Genomic DNA, 17310 nt, shown 5'->3' with positions numbered 1-17310 from the left:
TGCTGAAATATAATAGCAATGACGCAAAATGCCCAAACCCACTGCAAGTGTGAGCAGTAACATACTGAGCCTATTTTGCATCTTATGTTTAAAGTATTACTGTGATTTGGATATATAGAATTTCTTTAGAAGGCAATAATTCTTGATCATATTTTTTAGCTTTAATCTGATTCAAATAGAACTTAATGTCAGTAATATATTCAACTTTGAATCAGACAAGTAATGCAATAACTTCATTATTTTAAAATTGTGTATCAATATTTTGTGGTTTTTAACTTAAAAATCATGCTGCTATTGAAAAATCCCAAAATGTATGGTTATACCCCAGGTCTTAAATAACCAAGACATAAAATAAAGAGATTATCATATGTCTTGTGGCTGAACAAAAGAAAATCTGCCATGCCACAAATATTCACACCTATAGCCAACAAGAAATGGACACTTTGTAGAGAGCCCACGGTGCATGTTTTCAACATCATGGCGTGTCGTGTCACACCACTTTGTGTTCTGTTTTACTTTCAGAACATCCTACAGATATCTGCCTGGAATGTTGTCATGCTGTGCGTGACTGTTTTCATCTGGCCTTGGAATTATTAGAGGTAATTTTCAGATATTGTAAATAGATTCACCAAAAAAACATGATCTTCAGGGGATTGTCAATGATACGATGCATTTAAATAAGAGATTCTTATCACTAACATAAGATAAATAGGTGTTTCAAATGCAAAATTTAAATCAATATTGTTAAGAATAATTCTTAGTTACTCGTGCTTAGTTTTCTCCACATAAATCCATTTGTTGCCTTTGTAAATAAAAGTTGAATTTAATGATAGGAAAAGAGAAAAAATTATCAGCCCAACAATAAAATTTTGAGTAGATATGACTTTTATTATTTTAAGTAATATGTTTTCTGGCTTTATTTTGATGTTATAATGTGCAATGATAAGGTATTATATATAAAGCCATTGTGAGGAAACATTATAGAGAAAATGAAAAACATACAACTCTTATAATGGAAATGATCAAATCGAAAGTTCATGTACAATGTTTCCAAACTAGTTAGAAATACACAAATTATAAAGATAAGATATAGAGGAAGTATTCCTATCATAAAGCTTTTCTAGTAGAATTAATATATTCTCAATATTTACAATGTAAAACAAGTTGATATAATGTAGTTTGAGAGAACTCTGAATGTGGAGTTCTCCTGTGGAAGAGATTTCACAGGGTCAAATCCAGGTTCTATCAACTGCAAAAGTGCAGGTATACCTAAGAAATTTGCATATGTTCTCTAATCCTGAGCTTCTCTATATATTACAAAGATAAAATATAGAGTATATCTTGAAATGGAGGTATTCAGGTATGTAGAGGTTTATACTAATAATGGTATCTACTCTAAACTTTATAAGAGAGACCTTTTGAGAATTTGACTAAATTGCCTTTGGAAAGTTGTCAAAAATCACCTGGTGCATAGATAGGGCTTAAAATTTATACAAATAAAATGTTTATTTGGAGAATACTTAGTTTAGAGGTATAGATCATAATGAAAATATTTTGGAAGGTGATCCATAGTTTCAGTTGAACTTTACTTAAAATCTAGCACATTCTCCTTGGCATCTAGCAAATGACTGTAAAACTATATTTAATAATGAAAATATGCTTAAAAGACTAATGGAATCTTCTAGAACATTCGGCTCTAGACCAGAGAGTATATACTCATGATGACTAGCTGTCTTAGTATGTTTCCTGCTGCTATACCAGAATTCTACAGACTAGATAATTTATAAAGTAACGAAATTTATTTTGGCTCATAGTTTTGGAGTCTGGGAAGTCCAAGAGCATGATGCTGTCATCTGGTTAAGGCCTTCTTGCTGCAGGATTCCATGACGGAAGAGCAAGTTAGCACAAAAGAAAGATGAAGAAAATGGAGGACAAACGTAGCCTTTTATCAGAAATCCACTCTCACAATAACTAGCCCTACATTAATTCATTCATAAGGGCACAGCCCTTATGACCTAATCATGTCTTAAAGCCTCCCTTTCAACATTGTTACAATGGCAATTAAACTTCAGCATGAATTTGGGAGGAGACCTTCAAACCATAGGATTCTGCCCCTTTTATCCCCCAAAACTCATGCATTTCTTACATACAAAATATATTCATTCAATTCCAATATCCCCAAAACTCTTAACTTGTTTCAGAAGAGTCTTATCTAAATCAGATATGAATAAAACTCACAGCACCATTCATCCTGAGGCAAATCCCCTCCAGCCATAGCCTGTGAAATCAAGATAACTTACCTACTTCCAAAATACAATGGTAGGGACAGGCACACAATAGACACTCCCATTCCATGGCAGAAGGGCAAGTGAGCAAAAGAGACAAAGAGAGAAAATGAGGGTTGAACTTATCTTTTTATCAGGAGCCCACTCTTGTGATAAATAACCTACTGCTGTAATAATTGCATTAGTCCATGTTTGAGAGCAGAGACCTGATGACCTAATCACCTTCTAAAGGCTCAGACTCTTGACACTGTTACAATGGGAATTAAATTTCACTATGAATTTTGGAGGAGGCATTTAAACCACTCTCATCACTAAATCTTAGAGTACTTCCAGCTCAGTCCTTCATCATTTTAGTTTAAACTGTCCTCACTTTCTAGGCTATCTCATGTGGTCCCAGTATCTAAATATCATCTATATGCGAACACCTAAATCTCTCTTGAAATCTAGGTCCAGATATCCTATGCCTACTTGACATCTGCATTTGTATAACTGTAAGCTCCGCAAACATAACACATGCAAAACTGAGTTCTTAACATTCCCTTCAATACCTATTCTTCCTTCAGTTGCTCATGTCAGTTGTAAATGTCAGTTGTGTGCTTTTATTTTCTCAGCGATAAATCCTTATATAATCCTGTGCTCTTCTTTTTTTCCCTTTCAATTTCACATATAGTCTTCTAACGAGTGCTTTTAGCTTTGCCTTAATACCACATGTTGCCACCTCCAGCCACCACCTTGGTCCCAGACACAATTATCTCTCCCCTAGAATACTATTGGGACCATCTTTATCTTTTTTTTTTTTTTTTTGAGACAGAGTTTTGCTTTTGTCCACGAGGCTGAAGTGCCATGCCACAATCTTGGCTCACTGCAACCTCCACCTCCTGGGTGCCAGCGATCCTCCTGCCTCAGCTTCCTGAGTAGCTGAGATTACAGGCACGTGCCACCACACCTGGCTGATTTTTGCATTTTTAGTAGAGATGGGGCTTCACCATGTTGGCCAGGCTGGTCTTGAACTCCTGACCTCAGGTGATCTGCCCGTCTTGGCCTCCCAAACATCTTTACCTTTTAATAGCATCATCCTATATACTGTCCTAGGAGACTGAATAACTGTTCTTGCCTCCTTCAGACCAAATAATTCTGTTCAAATGAATGTCTGGTCATAATTTCTCTGCTGAACATGTTCCTTCAACAACTTTACCTCCTGCTCAGAGTAAAGTCCGTGTGTCTAACACAAAAGATTCTCCAGCAGGACCCTCTCTTGGTCTCCTACTTGGCTTCACATTTTCTTTCCTCACTTTACTTCATTCACATTGGACTTGTTGCTTTCTCTTGTATGTTCCAAGCAGGACTCTAAATGCAGATTGTTTAAACTATTGATCTTTTAGTATGACTTCCCCCAGATACTTCTGAGATTACTTTATTCATCTTTTTTCCCCCAGAAAACATGTTTTCAGTTAAGTAGCATTAATGCATCCCCTAGGCAGAGTAAACACAGTACCTAGGGAATAATGATATATTTAAAGTCCTTCAAAAATATGTTAATTTATTTTAGTATTAAAAAATAAAATTTTATGTTAAATACAATGTTTTAATATATAATAGTAATATTTTATCTTTATATCAATATAGTTATGATGTATAATTATATATCCATATACTTATATAAATATACGTGTGCATATGTGTGTTACTGGAGCTATTTAATAGCAAAAGAGCCCAGAAGGCAAAATTGCCTCGTGGACACAAAGATCAGGTTGTGGCCATGCAGCAGTGTTTCCTTTGGCAATCTTATGTAAAATTTCAGCATCCCAACTCAACATGTTATACTTTCTTTCTCTGCTACATTCCCTCTGGTTTTCCTTTAGCACTATTACTTCCTCTAATAGTAAATATAAACTTTACATGGTAATATATTATGTATGTTTTGTTTATTGTGGTTTGACCAATGTGTAGAAAAATATCTGGTCTATAGTAACAAAGATATATATTCAGTGAATGAATGGATATTTTAACTTGCTTAGAATGGCAATCATTAAGAAGTCAGGAAACAACAGGTGTTGGAGAGGATGTGGAGAAATAGGAACACTTTTACACTGTTGGTGGGATTGTAAACTAGTTCAACCATTATGGAAAAGAGTATGGCAATTCCTCAAGGATCTAGAACTAGATGTACCATATGACCCAGCCATCCCACTACTGGGTATATACCCAAAGGATTATAAATTAGTCTACTACAAAGACACATGTACACGTATGTTTATTGCGGCACTATTCACAATAGCAAAGACTTGGAATCAACCCAAATGTCCATCTGTGACAGACTGGATTAAGAAAATGTGGCACATATACACCATGGAATACTATGCAGCCATAAAAAAGGATGAGTTTGCGTCCTTTGTAGGGACATGGATGCAGCTGGAAACCATCATTCTTAGCAAACTATCACAAGAAGAGAAAACCAAACACCGCATGTTCTCACTCATAGGTGGGAACTGAACAATGAGATCACTTGGACTCGGGAAGGGGAACATCACACACTGGGGTCTATCATGGGGAGGGGGGAGGGGGGAGGGGGGAGGAGGGAGGGATTGCATTGGGGAGTTATACATGATATAAATGATGAATTGATGGGTGCTGACGAGTTGATGGGTGCAGCACACCAACATGGCATAAGTATACATATGTAACAAACCTGCACGTTATGCACATGTACCCTAGAACTTAAAGTATAATAAAAAAAAAAAAAAAAAAAAAAAAAAAAAAAAATGCCTATATAGCCGGGTGCAGTGACTCAAGCCTGTAATCCCAGCACTTTGGGAGGCTGAGACGGGCAGATCACGAAGTCAGGAGATCAAGACCATCCTGGCTAACACGGTGAAACCCCGTCTCTACTAAAAAATACAAAAACTAGCCGGGTGAGGTGGCAGCGCCTGTAGTCCCAGCTACTCGGGAGGCTGAGGCAGGAGAATGGCGTAAACCTGGGAGGCGGAGCTTGCAGTGAGATGAGATCCGGCCACTGCACTCCAGCCTGGGTGACAGAGCGAGACTCCGTCTCGAAAAAAAAAAAAAAAAAAAAAAAAAAAAAAAAAAAAAAAATGCCTATATAACACATATTTTGTTTGGAGTACTATTTTCTTTTCTTTTATTATCTAACCTACCTATGTATTGTTTCTATTTATTTGTGCACTGTGCACTGGTTATCAGCTTGTTTGCCTAATATCACTTATTTGTAACTCAGGTGTGGTCATATGTGTAGAAGAAATAATAAGTTTCTTAAATGCTTTTCAATATATAACAAGTAAGAACAAAAGTATTACAAGTAAGAATAAAATGTACAATCTTCCTGATCATTATTTATAAGTTTGTACTTCTTAGAGTTTCTTTTTCTAATGAAGAGGAAGGGTATTTCAGAAATATGCATCCTGATAAGACTTTAATTAGAAACTACTGGCTCTACCATTAAATTTAATTTTTACATTGTGTCAGCAATAACGTTTTTCTAAAGAACAAACTGTAAGACCAATGCTATGAGTATTACATAAACAATTTTCTGCATTGAATTTTTGATTGTTTACCATTACTTGGGTTTCTTGCTTTGTCTAATATACCTACATATTGTTTCTATTTATTTGTGCACTGTTAATCAGCTTGTTTGCATAATGTGATATAATGTCACCTATTTGTAACTCAGTTGTGGTCAGATTTGCAGAATGAATAGCAAGCTTCTTAAATGCTTTTTAATATATAACAAGTAAGAACAAAAGTATTACAAGTATTACAAGTAAAAACAAAATGTACAATCTTCCTGATCACTATTCATAAGTTTGCACTTTTTAGAGTTTATTTTTTTCCAATAAAGGGGAAGGGCATATCAGAAATATGCATCCCAGTAAGACTTTACTTAGAAACTGCTGACTGTACCATGAAATTTAATTTTTATATTGTGTCAGCAATAATGTTTTTCTAAAGAACAAACTGTAAGACCAATGCTATGGGTGTCACATAAACAAACAATTTTCTGCATTGGATTTTTGGTTGTTTACCATTACTTTGGTTTCTTGCTATGTGAGAAATGCAAACTGAGTTGCAAGTATCTGCTGAATATGTAATGTGGTTTTTATAATAAAATATGTGTCCCAATTTGGATTTGAGAATGAATTTTGAGGACTCCACTATGTTCTTCTTTCTCTTCTTCTTTTTGTCCATTTGGTATTTGTTTTTGCAGCAAAGTCAATTAGAGTTACATTTCTGAGTAAGAATTGGCTATCTTGCCCTCTCCACTACAATTCATGCACATCCTCTGACCTACCAGAATCAAAGGTATTTGTACTGACATGCCATGTCCAGTTACTAGAGTCCCATACTAGTATCCCAGCCGATGGTAGTACCCTCCTAAGCAGCTGGATTTGCTCTGTTCTTACTGTGCTCCCCTCCATCTTGTCCACACTGGTACTATCTAATTATTTTCCTACATGATCTTTCTGGTGACTATCTGGGTCATTCCAAATAATCTAATGTATGCTAAGATTTAATAATTTAATGTATTATAATTTTAATATGGTAATATTTTAATAATTTTTTTCAAAATGCTGAAATTTGAATGGTATTTGCCTCTATAGGCTAAGAAGAAATCTTAATGATGCTATATTGTATACTTGAAATTCACTAAACAAAAAAAAAAGTTGATCTTAAGTGCTCTCACAATACATTCACAGAAGTCATAAGTATGCTATGTGAGGTCATGGATATGTTAATTAACTTAATTGTGGTAATTTCATGGTGTATACATATGTATACCAAAGAATAACATTGTATATGTTAAATACATGCAACTTTTGTTTGTCAGGCATACCTCAGTAAAAGTGGAAAAAAAACATTTTTAGGAGGGAAAGCACTCGTTATTACCATCATAGGATCTCATCTCAAAAAAAATACAAACTTTTTTTCTGTGTGTATACGATTACCAAAGATATTTTAGTAAAACCTAAACTGCTCTTTCTCTAATTTGACTTAATTTTAGAAAAGTTATGTAAGCACATATGTATATATATTTTCATTATTAGAGCATATTTGCTTTATATGCCTTTCAACAGTATCACTGACTTTGTTGAATGACTTTTTACTTTATTGAACTGACTTTAGTGATTAGTTCAGGAATACATATTATTTCAGTGTATTACTTTCACCGTCACTTCTGAGGGTGAGATCTTATGTGAAGAACATTGTTAAATAAAATAGATAACATTCGTGTTCTGATGCTCCTTTGTAAATGTAATATTTTCTGAGCAAAAAGTGGGCAAAGGATATGAACAGACACTTCTCAAAAGAAGACATTTATGCAGCCAATAGACACATGAAAAAATGCTCATCATCACTCGCCATCAGAGAAATGTAAATCAAAACCACAATGAGATACCATCTCACACCAGTTACAATGGCGATCATTTAAAAGTCAGGAAACAACAGGTGCTGGAGAAGATGTGGAGAAATAGGAAAACTTTTATGCTGTTGGTGGGAGTGTAAACTAGTTCAATCATTGTGGTAGACAGTGTGGCGATTCCTCAAGGATCTAAAACTAGAAATACCATTTGACCCAGCCATCCCATTACTGGGTGTATACCCAAAGGATTATAAGTCATGCTGCTATAAAGACACATGCACACGTATGTTTATTGTGGCACTATTCACAACAGCAAAGATTTGGAACCAATCCAAATATCCATCAATGACAGAGTGGATGAAGAAAATGTGGCACATATACACCATGGAATACTATGCAGACATAAAAAGAAGGATGAGTTATTGTTCTTTGCAGGGACATGGATGCAGCTGGAAACCGTCATTCTCAGCAAACTATCGCAAGAACAGAAAACCCAACACCACATGTTCTCACTCATAGGTGGGAACTGAACAATGAGATCACTTGGACACAGGAAGGGGAACATCACACATCGGGGCCTATTGTGGGGTGAGGGGAGAGTGGAGGGATAGCATTAGGAGATATACCTAATGTAAATGATGAGTTCATGGGTGCAGCACACCAACATGGCACATGTATACATATGTAACAAACCTGCACATTGTGCACATGTACCTGAGAGCATGAAGTATAATTTAAAAAAAAGATAAATTTAATAAATTGAGAAAATCTGACTGTGGTTCACAAATATTAGATGTTAGTGTATTTAGAGATTATATTCTGATGTTAAACTTCTCATAAGATTTGTCTTCTTGTTTGGGTTTAAATATGTTAGAATTCTAGGCATTTGAATAAAAGATGAGAAAGGAAAGGGTTTTATAGTATTGGGAACTAGAACCTCAAGGTTATTTGTGCTTAAAGTCTAGGCCATTACCAATGGGAATTTCATTATCATCACATCAACAGTTATTGATTTTCTCTCTCTTCTTCTCGCTCATTCCCTGTTTCTCTCATTCTCTATGTATGTATACACATTTATGACTATACACTCTATATAATATTTCATATTTATTATATATATATAAATATAGACTGTGAGTGAAAGAGAGAGTGTGAGAGAAAATCTTTTATTTTGATGAGTTCAGGAACTGATGGCAATTTCTACAGCATGGGGACAAAAGTGCAGAACAACAGCACTATTCACAACAGCCAAGATGTGGAATCAATCTAAATGCCCATCTACAGATGAATGAATGAAGAAAATGTGGCCGGGCGCGGTAGCTCATGCCTGTAATCCCAGCACTTTAGGGGCCGAGGTGGGTGGATCACAAGGTCAGGAGGTCGAGACGATCCTGGCCAACAAGGTGAAACTCCGTCTCTACTAAAAATACAAAAAAAATAGCTGGGCATGGTGGTGGGCGCCTGTAGTTCCAGCTTTTTGGGAAGCTGAGGCAGGAGAATGGCGAGAACCTGTGAAGCAGAGGTTGCAGTGAGCCGAGATGGCACCACTGCACTCCAGCCTGGGTGACAGAGCGAGACTCCGCCTCAAAAAAAAAAAAAAAAAAAAAAAAAAAATGTAATCTATATAAAAAATGGCATACTATTCAGCCATAAAACAGAATGAAATCTTGTCACTTGCAGCAACAGGGATAAACCTGTAGGATATTATGTTAAGTGAAAAAATCCAGGAACAGAAAAACAAACACTGCATGATCTCACTTGTGTGTGGAATCTACACAACATGATTTCATAGAAGTAGAGAGTTGAATAGTGATTACAAGAGACTGAGGAGGGGAGAGGGTTTGTCAATGGTTACAAAATTACACTTAGGAAGAATATTTTTAATGTTAGACAGTAGGGTGACTATAGCAATGTGTATATTTCAAGAAAGTTAGAAGAGAATATTCTGAATGTTGTCACCACAAATAAATAATAAATGTTCAAAGGAATGGATATGGTAATTACCACAATTTGCTCATTACATTATGTATACATGCAATGTGCATCACAGTGTACTCCATAAACATGTATAATTATTATGAGTCAATTATAAATAAATAATAAATATAAAAATTAATAAATAAAAATATAGACAAATATATTTACTAGACCTAATCACTCTTGATCAAATTACAATGATCACAATCACCATTCAGTTCTGTTTAATATCTTTCAAAAAAGACTTGAGTATCAATAACACGTATGACAAAGCATTAACAACTTCTTAAAACACCAAAGGGATTTGAAAATCCAATCAGAAAAGTGTCTTATGCATTTGGAAGCATCAACTAAACTGACTTATCAAGCTAAACAAATCAAATGTGGTAACAATATAAGAAAAAAATAAAAATCTGTGTAATTGATACTACATAAAAGTGGCTGGCCATGTGAAACAACAGGCTTTGGAAAAAATATATTACTTCTTACGTTTTCAGCACAGAGTAAAAAGTCCTCAGGTAGAGTAGAAACCTACTTTAATTTTTTCCATTTCATTTTCTCATTTACTTTGATGTGAAAATAAGAATAAGACAACTGTTACAGGGGACACTCTGACTACGTACGTGGCTTATGATAATGCCCCTATTCTTTATTGTACTTTACATTCATGTGGCATTTGTGTTTTGAAAACGTACAGAATCTGCTAGCAAAGAAATGCAATAACTAAATTACAGTATTTTTATTTAACAAAACCATGTAAATTCCTTGTAAGCTGAAGAGCCTGGGCAAGTAGTTCTCAAACTGGGGATGATTTTGCTCCCAGAAGAAATGTGCTATGTCTGGAGACATTTTTGATTGCCATAACTGGGAATTTCTACTCCATCTAGTTGGTAATAGGCAGGGATTACTAGTTAAACATCAAACAGTGCACAAAATAGTCGTTACAAAAAAGAAGTATATGACCCCAAATCTCAATAGTGTTAAGGTTAAGAAACAGTGGTCTAGGCAATATTTAAGTAGTAAAGCACAACTTAATTTATTTTCTGGAAAAAAAAAAAGAAGACCAATTTTTCTCCTTAAATTAAATATGGTGGTTAAAATGAGACTAACTATAACAACATATTTCCCCATCCTGAATAACTTAGGAATAAACATTAACTCTGAATGTTTAAATAAGTGATATTATAAAATTATTGTAATTATCATATATATTTTTAAAATTTAAAAATGTAATATTGCTAAATTTAGTTAATGTGATTATATCATTAACCAAATTTAATATATAATATATAAACCAAATTTAGTAATATAATGGTATTATAAAATAATGACATAATATCATTAACCAGATTTAGATAAGTAATTGAATATTTATTTATGGTTCCAGAAAAAATATACAAATTTATTCTAAGAAAATAATAATATTAAGAGGATGTGAAATATATGGACTGACAATATATTGATTACTGATTTTCTTCTTTTTTTTTTTTTTTTGAGATGGGCTCTCACTCTTTCGCCCAAGCTGGAGTGCAGTGGTGCGAGCTCAGCTCACTGTAACCTCCGCCTCCTGGGTTCAAGCAATTCTTTTGCCTCAGCCTCCTGAGTAGCTGAGATTACAGGCATATGCCATCATGCCCGACTAATTTTTGTATTTTTAGTAGAGACTAGGTTTCACCATGTTGGCCAGGCTGGTCTCCAGCTCCTGACCTCAAGTGATCTACCCACTTCAGCCTCCCAAAGTGCTGGGATTATGGTTGTGAGCCACTGTGCCTGACCTTGTTTACTATTTTCTAAATGCATTTCAATTGATAATTTTGGATGATTTTTTATTTATATTCAAGAAAATGCAAGTGTTTGACTAAAAACACTATTCTGAATACAAATCTGAATAACTGTCATTAGCTTATGTCAGGTTTTAATAACATTTCACTAATAGCTAACAAATAAGAAGATATTACACTAACAAATATATTAATATCAAATAAATATGTCATTAATAACAAACTTATACTCTCTTAGACAAAGTTAGAGAATCATTTGAATAGTCCTTTGGGTTCTAAGAAAAGACTTGTTCAAATATTTCTCCTCAGTCATTAATTATAGCAATATTCAGTTTTTCCAAAATTAAAGTTATATTCTATTGACTATAATTAAAAGCAAACATAATTTCCCTTCAAGAAACTGCAAGAAAATATTTTCTGTGTAACAATAAACTTCCAATGAGCAAAATTAAGATAAAATCACCAACCAGATGTATTCAAATTTAATAATTTTAATCAAATACTGTTTAAAATTGCTTTTGGCATGCATATGTAGTTTCAGAAAAAAGAATTAACACCATATATATATATATATCTTTAATGTGATTAGTATAATTTACCTATTGCTAAAGTAGATCTTAATGTTGTTATATATTAATCTTTTAGGGTCTTACATTTTGAAGATGATGACACATTTTCAGGTAAGTTTTTCAAATACCTTAAATACTAGTATTCATAAATTATTTGCCAATAAATATGAGATTTTCTTTACTTCATTAATATCATATGTGTTTATCTAAAAAACAAAATTCTGTGGAATATGTGTCTGTGGTTACATTCACATGCTTATACCTGCATATGTTTAGCCATCTTGCAGATCGGATTTTACCTGAGGGCTATGTGTGTGTGTGTGTGTGTGCGTGTGTGTGTGTGTAAAAAAAGGAATTGTTCATGTGTGTGCAGACAGTTTTGTGATAGATTAAATTTAACTTAGATGATTGGTTCTCTTAAAAATATGTTTCTTATTAATGTAGTACTTAACTATATAAAAATAAGCTAAAAACCATTTTGATGATGTATCTGCATAGTCCAATATAGAAAGTAAAACTATTCTTCTTGACATTTTCCTTTTTTACAACATAACTTTTTTTCTTCTGTTTGGGGAAGTTGGTGTAAATTCCATTATAGCTACCAATATGTAGGGTGAGTTATGCTGAAGTTAATACATAGAGACATTCTGCCACCTGAATTTCTCAACTTTGGAGATCCCTGTCTCTCAGTTTCAGTGTCATGCTTCCAACCCTATTCGCTTTAAGTTTTCCTTCCTGAAGTAAAGTATTTGAACCTCATACTAAGGGAGAACATCTCACTTCTGGCACTACAGAAAGACATATTTTACGTGAAGTTGGAAGATGTAGGAGAAAAGACATTAATATGGTTTGGGGTCTTAGAAATAATCATGCTCAACTGATTTATTTCAAACTGATTTGTAAGTATTTTGTACCTATTTGAAACAACTCATGTCCAGTGGAAAATAAAAGTAACTATATTATTATGAAATTCTTATATCTATTTGTGTTAGAGATGATTTGAATGAAAGTTTTATGTTAGGCTTAATCATATCTATTTATTTTGGGTTGAATACTGTGCAAAAAAATTATGTCTACCATGTTCTATGTATTAATTTGTTATACCAAAGGTCCCAGAGGGAGATTATTTCTAAACTACAATTACACATGTGGAATATTTTTCTTATGATTTCAAAAAAGTCAGGTATTAAAAATAAACTAAGCCACAAATGCATTTCCCAACGAAAATTAACCTTTGCTATGTAGAATCACAAACTCTTATATAACTTGCAAACTTTTATGTAGAAGTATAAAATGCAACGAAACGGAAAAAAATATGACCTGGATATTTCTGAACATTGTCAAACACATAGAATATTGGTACAGTATGTAGAAGTTCATGTTTTCATTTGAATATGATTAATTCTTCTTGTGGATAAAAGAATACTTGTTTCTTTCTTTATATTTTTCTAAAAATATGCTGTTTAATTTCTATGTTATAAGAAAATTTTGATTTTGATTATGTAGAAATTTAGACCCTATATAACTATTTCTGAACACAATGTAAAATCCTAGAACTTGGACAAAATTTTTTCTCAAAATTTTGCCTTTAACTTCTAGTGATGCGCTGCTAAAAATGAGATTTTGTTAATCAAATCCTTTTTTGTCATAGATATTACTCTTCATCTGTCTGTACTGTAATCACCCCAATTCTGGCACGTACCATTTCAGCCATGGGTTTCTGTGAAGACCTCATACTTACTTCTCTTTGTCTGATCCCAGCACTTGCATTCTGAATGTTCCAGAATGCAAATTTACAGAGAAAAGTGTAATTTCTACTTGCCAATCCAGATTAATACATAAGGTCTCATAAAACAGAATTTGCAATTAGTTAGACATTTAATTTTCCTCTCTCCTTTGGTGCTTCGCAGCTTAAAATACAGATAGATAAGTAGGTAGGTAGGTAGGTAGGTAGGTAGATGGATGATAGATAGCCAGACATATACAAATATATATATGGTAGTTAATTAGATTCTGCTCTTAATGGGAATATTTATGCTTTGAGAGACAATTCTTAACAGTAAGCTAATACACACACACACACACACACACACACACACGTTCACACACACACCCTTATACCATGAACACAAATTATTCTCAGGTGACTTAAATTTTTTCAAGGGGAAAAAAATAGAATTTTAAGAAGTTCCTCTTGAAGAAAGAGCACATAAGAAAGGAACACCATTCGTACTGTGGGATGTAGAAGACTTGGAGAGAATACATTTTAAACACTGAACAAACATGTAATAAATAAACATGTGTAACAGAAATTTTAAGGGTGAACTGCAAATAAAAAATATTTATTTATTTTATACAAATAATCTAGAGTTTCATGAGGCAACAAAAAGAATCCATTTAAAACATAAATATCTTCATAGGCAGCTTCCTACTTTCTGCATTTTATCTTAATAGTTAAACAAGGAAAATATCCATTTTTTGATCCAATAACAGTATAACTTGAAAAAGTATGCACATAAGTTGATTTGAGCATAGATACTAGGAACATTTGTTTACGATAGTAAATATTGTCATAAGTACAATTTTAGGAGAGTTGATAATCTACCTTTTTCTTATGTTTAAACTGTGGATGAGAAGTGTCAGATACAAGATGAGGTTGGATCAACGGTAGTTGTATCGTGCTGATAGAATTTAATATCTTATGATATGGAGTTAAAAAAAAGGAAAAGCCACATCAGTTTTTCAGTGAGGCAGCTCTGCCAAAAATAATGACATATGGGTATCTGAATGCTCCCAATAATAGACGGCTTTGGGGCCAATATATTTTAACTTTGATTGCACATTAGGTTCAACTGAGGGTTTTAAAAATCACTGCCTCTTCTAATATGTATGTGTGTGTGTGTGTGTATATATATATATATATATATTTTTTTTTTTAATAAAAATCTTCTTACCCTTGCCAGTCAAGTATAATAAGGAACCGAACTATGGAAACACTATTTAAGATACTGCATCAGGAAAATAATTTTCTCTGAAATCTAGTTTTACAGAATAAACACCATTTTCTGTAATGTCTAGAGCTGCAAAACATTTTATAATTTTTACGTCCTTCATAATTTAAAAAGACTGTTCATCAAAACATTGTAATTTAATCAGCTCAGAGAAATATACTAGTGCATAACCAGACACTTAATTGATGTCTATATAAAAGTGTGCTAATTTTATTTCAGAATTTACTATACCTCCATAATCTTTGAAATATCCCTGTTCCCTGATTCAGTTAGAAGTTAGCATTTCAGACTTGATTCTGAAGATGTTTTATAACTATTTATAGTGCTTAAAATATATGATAAAAATAAGATGCTTTAAAAATATTACTTCTGATTACTCTCTCAAATCTATAAAAACAACACGAAGGTTTCTTATCTCAGGTAATTTAAAATGGGTGTGCATGTGTGTAAATCTATTTCATTTTTTAATCTTTAATACCATACATTATTTATACAGCATTCACATATCTACTTTTATGGTTATATACTAATGACTTAATTTTTCACCCTAGATGACACTGTTATATAAGCTCGCTAAATTTAAAATCAGCCTAATGACTCTAAATACTTAAGCAAAGTTCTAAGACTACAATTTAATTCATGGAGGGTCTTTATGGAGTGATCTGGCCTACAGATAAGACAAAAGTGACTTACCAAAAAGATACATTATTAAATATCAGCGTTATATGATTTCATGGGTACACAAACCAGATATTCAATCATATAAGTAAAAGTGAACGTCTGGCACAGTGGCTCGAGTCTGTAATCTTAGCATTTTGGGAGGCCGAGGCAGACGGATCACTTGCGGTCAGGAGTTCGAAACCAGCCTGGCCAACATGGCAAAACCCCGTCTCTACTAAAAGTACAAAAAAAAATTAGCCGGGCGTTTTAGCGAGCTCCTGTAGTCCCAGCTACTTGGAAGACTGAGGCAGGAGAATGGCATGAACCCGGGAGGTGGCGGTTGCAGTGAGCTGAGATTGCGCCACTGCACTCCAGCCTGGTGACAGAGCAAGACTTGGTCTCCAAAAAAAAAAAAAAAAAAGAAAAAAAAAAGATTATTTACTTAAAATATTGTTACTCAAAGAATGTATGTTCCTTCTGTGTATGTTTCTTTGCTGTACATACACTTTCTAATTTCTACCTGTTGAGATCAATGCTTTATAGTGATTTCGGTCTGTTTCTCTATCAAACTATTCATTTGAAAAGTATCTGGGGTCCATCACTTACACTCAGTTGTGAATATGATCTCCTGAGAATTATACAGTCTTGTAACAGAAAAACACTTTGAAGTTCATCTTGTTCAACTGAGCATCGTCTGTTTCTTAAGCACGAGCTTCAAGGTCAGAAACATAAATATAAATCTAATTTATTTCCTGCAGGAGTATTTTAGTTTAGCCCAAATTAACCTAAATTATATTAAGAAAGATAATGAAAAGCACAATGTTTACTCTATAATTGGTTTTATGTAAGTTGTGCAGAGAAAGGAAGTTTTTTTTTTTTTTTTTAAGCTTTATTCAGTGTTAAACTGTATGAAGATATCTGGCAAAAATACAAAATAAAACATGAACAAAAATATTGTAAAAAGTATAAAATAAATTAGCCCAGTTTAATTCAGATTTCAGCTTCATTTTTCAGACTTGATTCTGAAGACATTTTATAGCTATTTATAGTGCTTACATATATCAGAAAAAATAGGATGCTTTAAAAATATTACTTCTGATCACTCTTTTATATTTATAAAACAACACAAAGTTTTCTTATATCTATAAAACAACACGGAGTTTTTTTAAAGAACAAAAAGCTACTCCTTCATTACTTCTGAGGAGTTAGCAGTTATATTTTTATTGAAATGTACACCATGTGCTTAGGAAAAATAAAATGAAATACATTCATCATATTAAATGAAAACCTGGCCGGGCGCGGTGGCTCACGCCTGTAATCCCAACATTTTGGGAGGCGGAGGCGGGCGGATCACAAGGTCAGGAGATCAAGACCATCCTGGCTAACATGGTGAAATACCGTCTCTACTAAAAATCCAAAAAATAAAAAACAATTATCCAGGCTCGGTGGCGGGCGCCTGTAGTCCCAGCTACTAGGGAGGCTGAGGCAGGAGAATGGCTTGAACCCCGGGCGTCGGAGCTTGCAGTGAGCCCAGATAGCCCACTGCACTCCAGCCTGGGTGACACAGCTAGGTTCCATCTCAAAACAAAACAAACAAACAAACAAACAAACAAACCCTGCATCTTGCATTTATGAGTCCTTAAGGCCACT

The sequence above is a fragment of the Rhinopithecus roxellana genome, chromosome 18 (genome assembly GCF_007565055.1).
Source record: "Rhinopithecus roxellana isolate Shanxi Qingling chromosome 18, ASM756505v1, whole genome shotgun sequence".
Classification (NCBI taxonomy): domain Eukaryota; kingdom Metazoa; phylum Chordata; class Mammalia; order Primates; family Cercopithecidae; genus Rhinopithecus; species Rhinopithecus roxellana.
The sequence above is the reverse complement of the archived record's forward strand: the minus strand, read 5'-3'. Positions refer to the sequence as shown.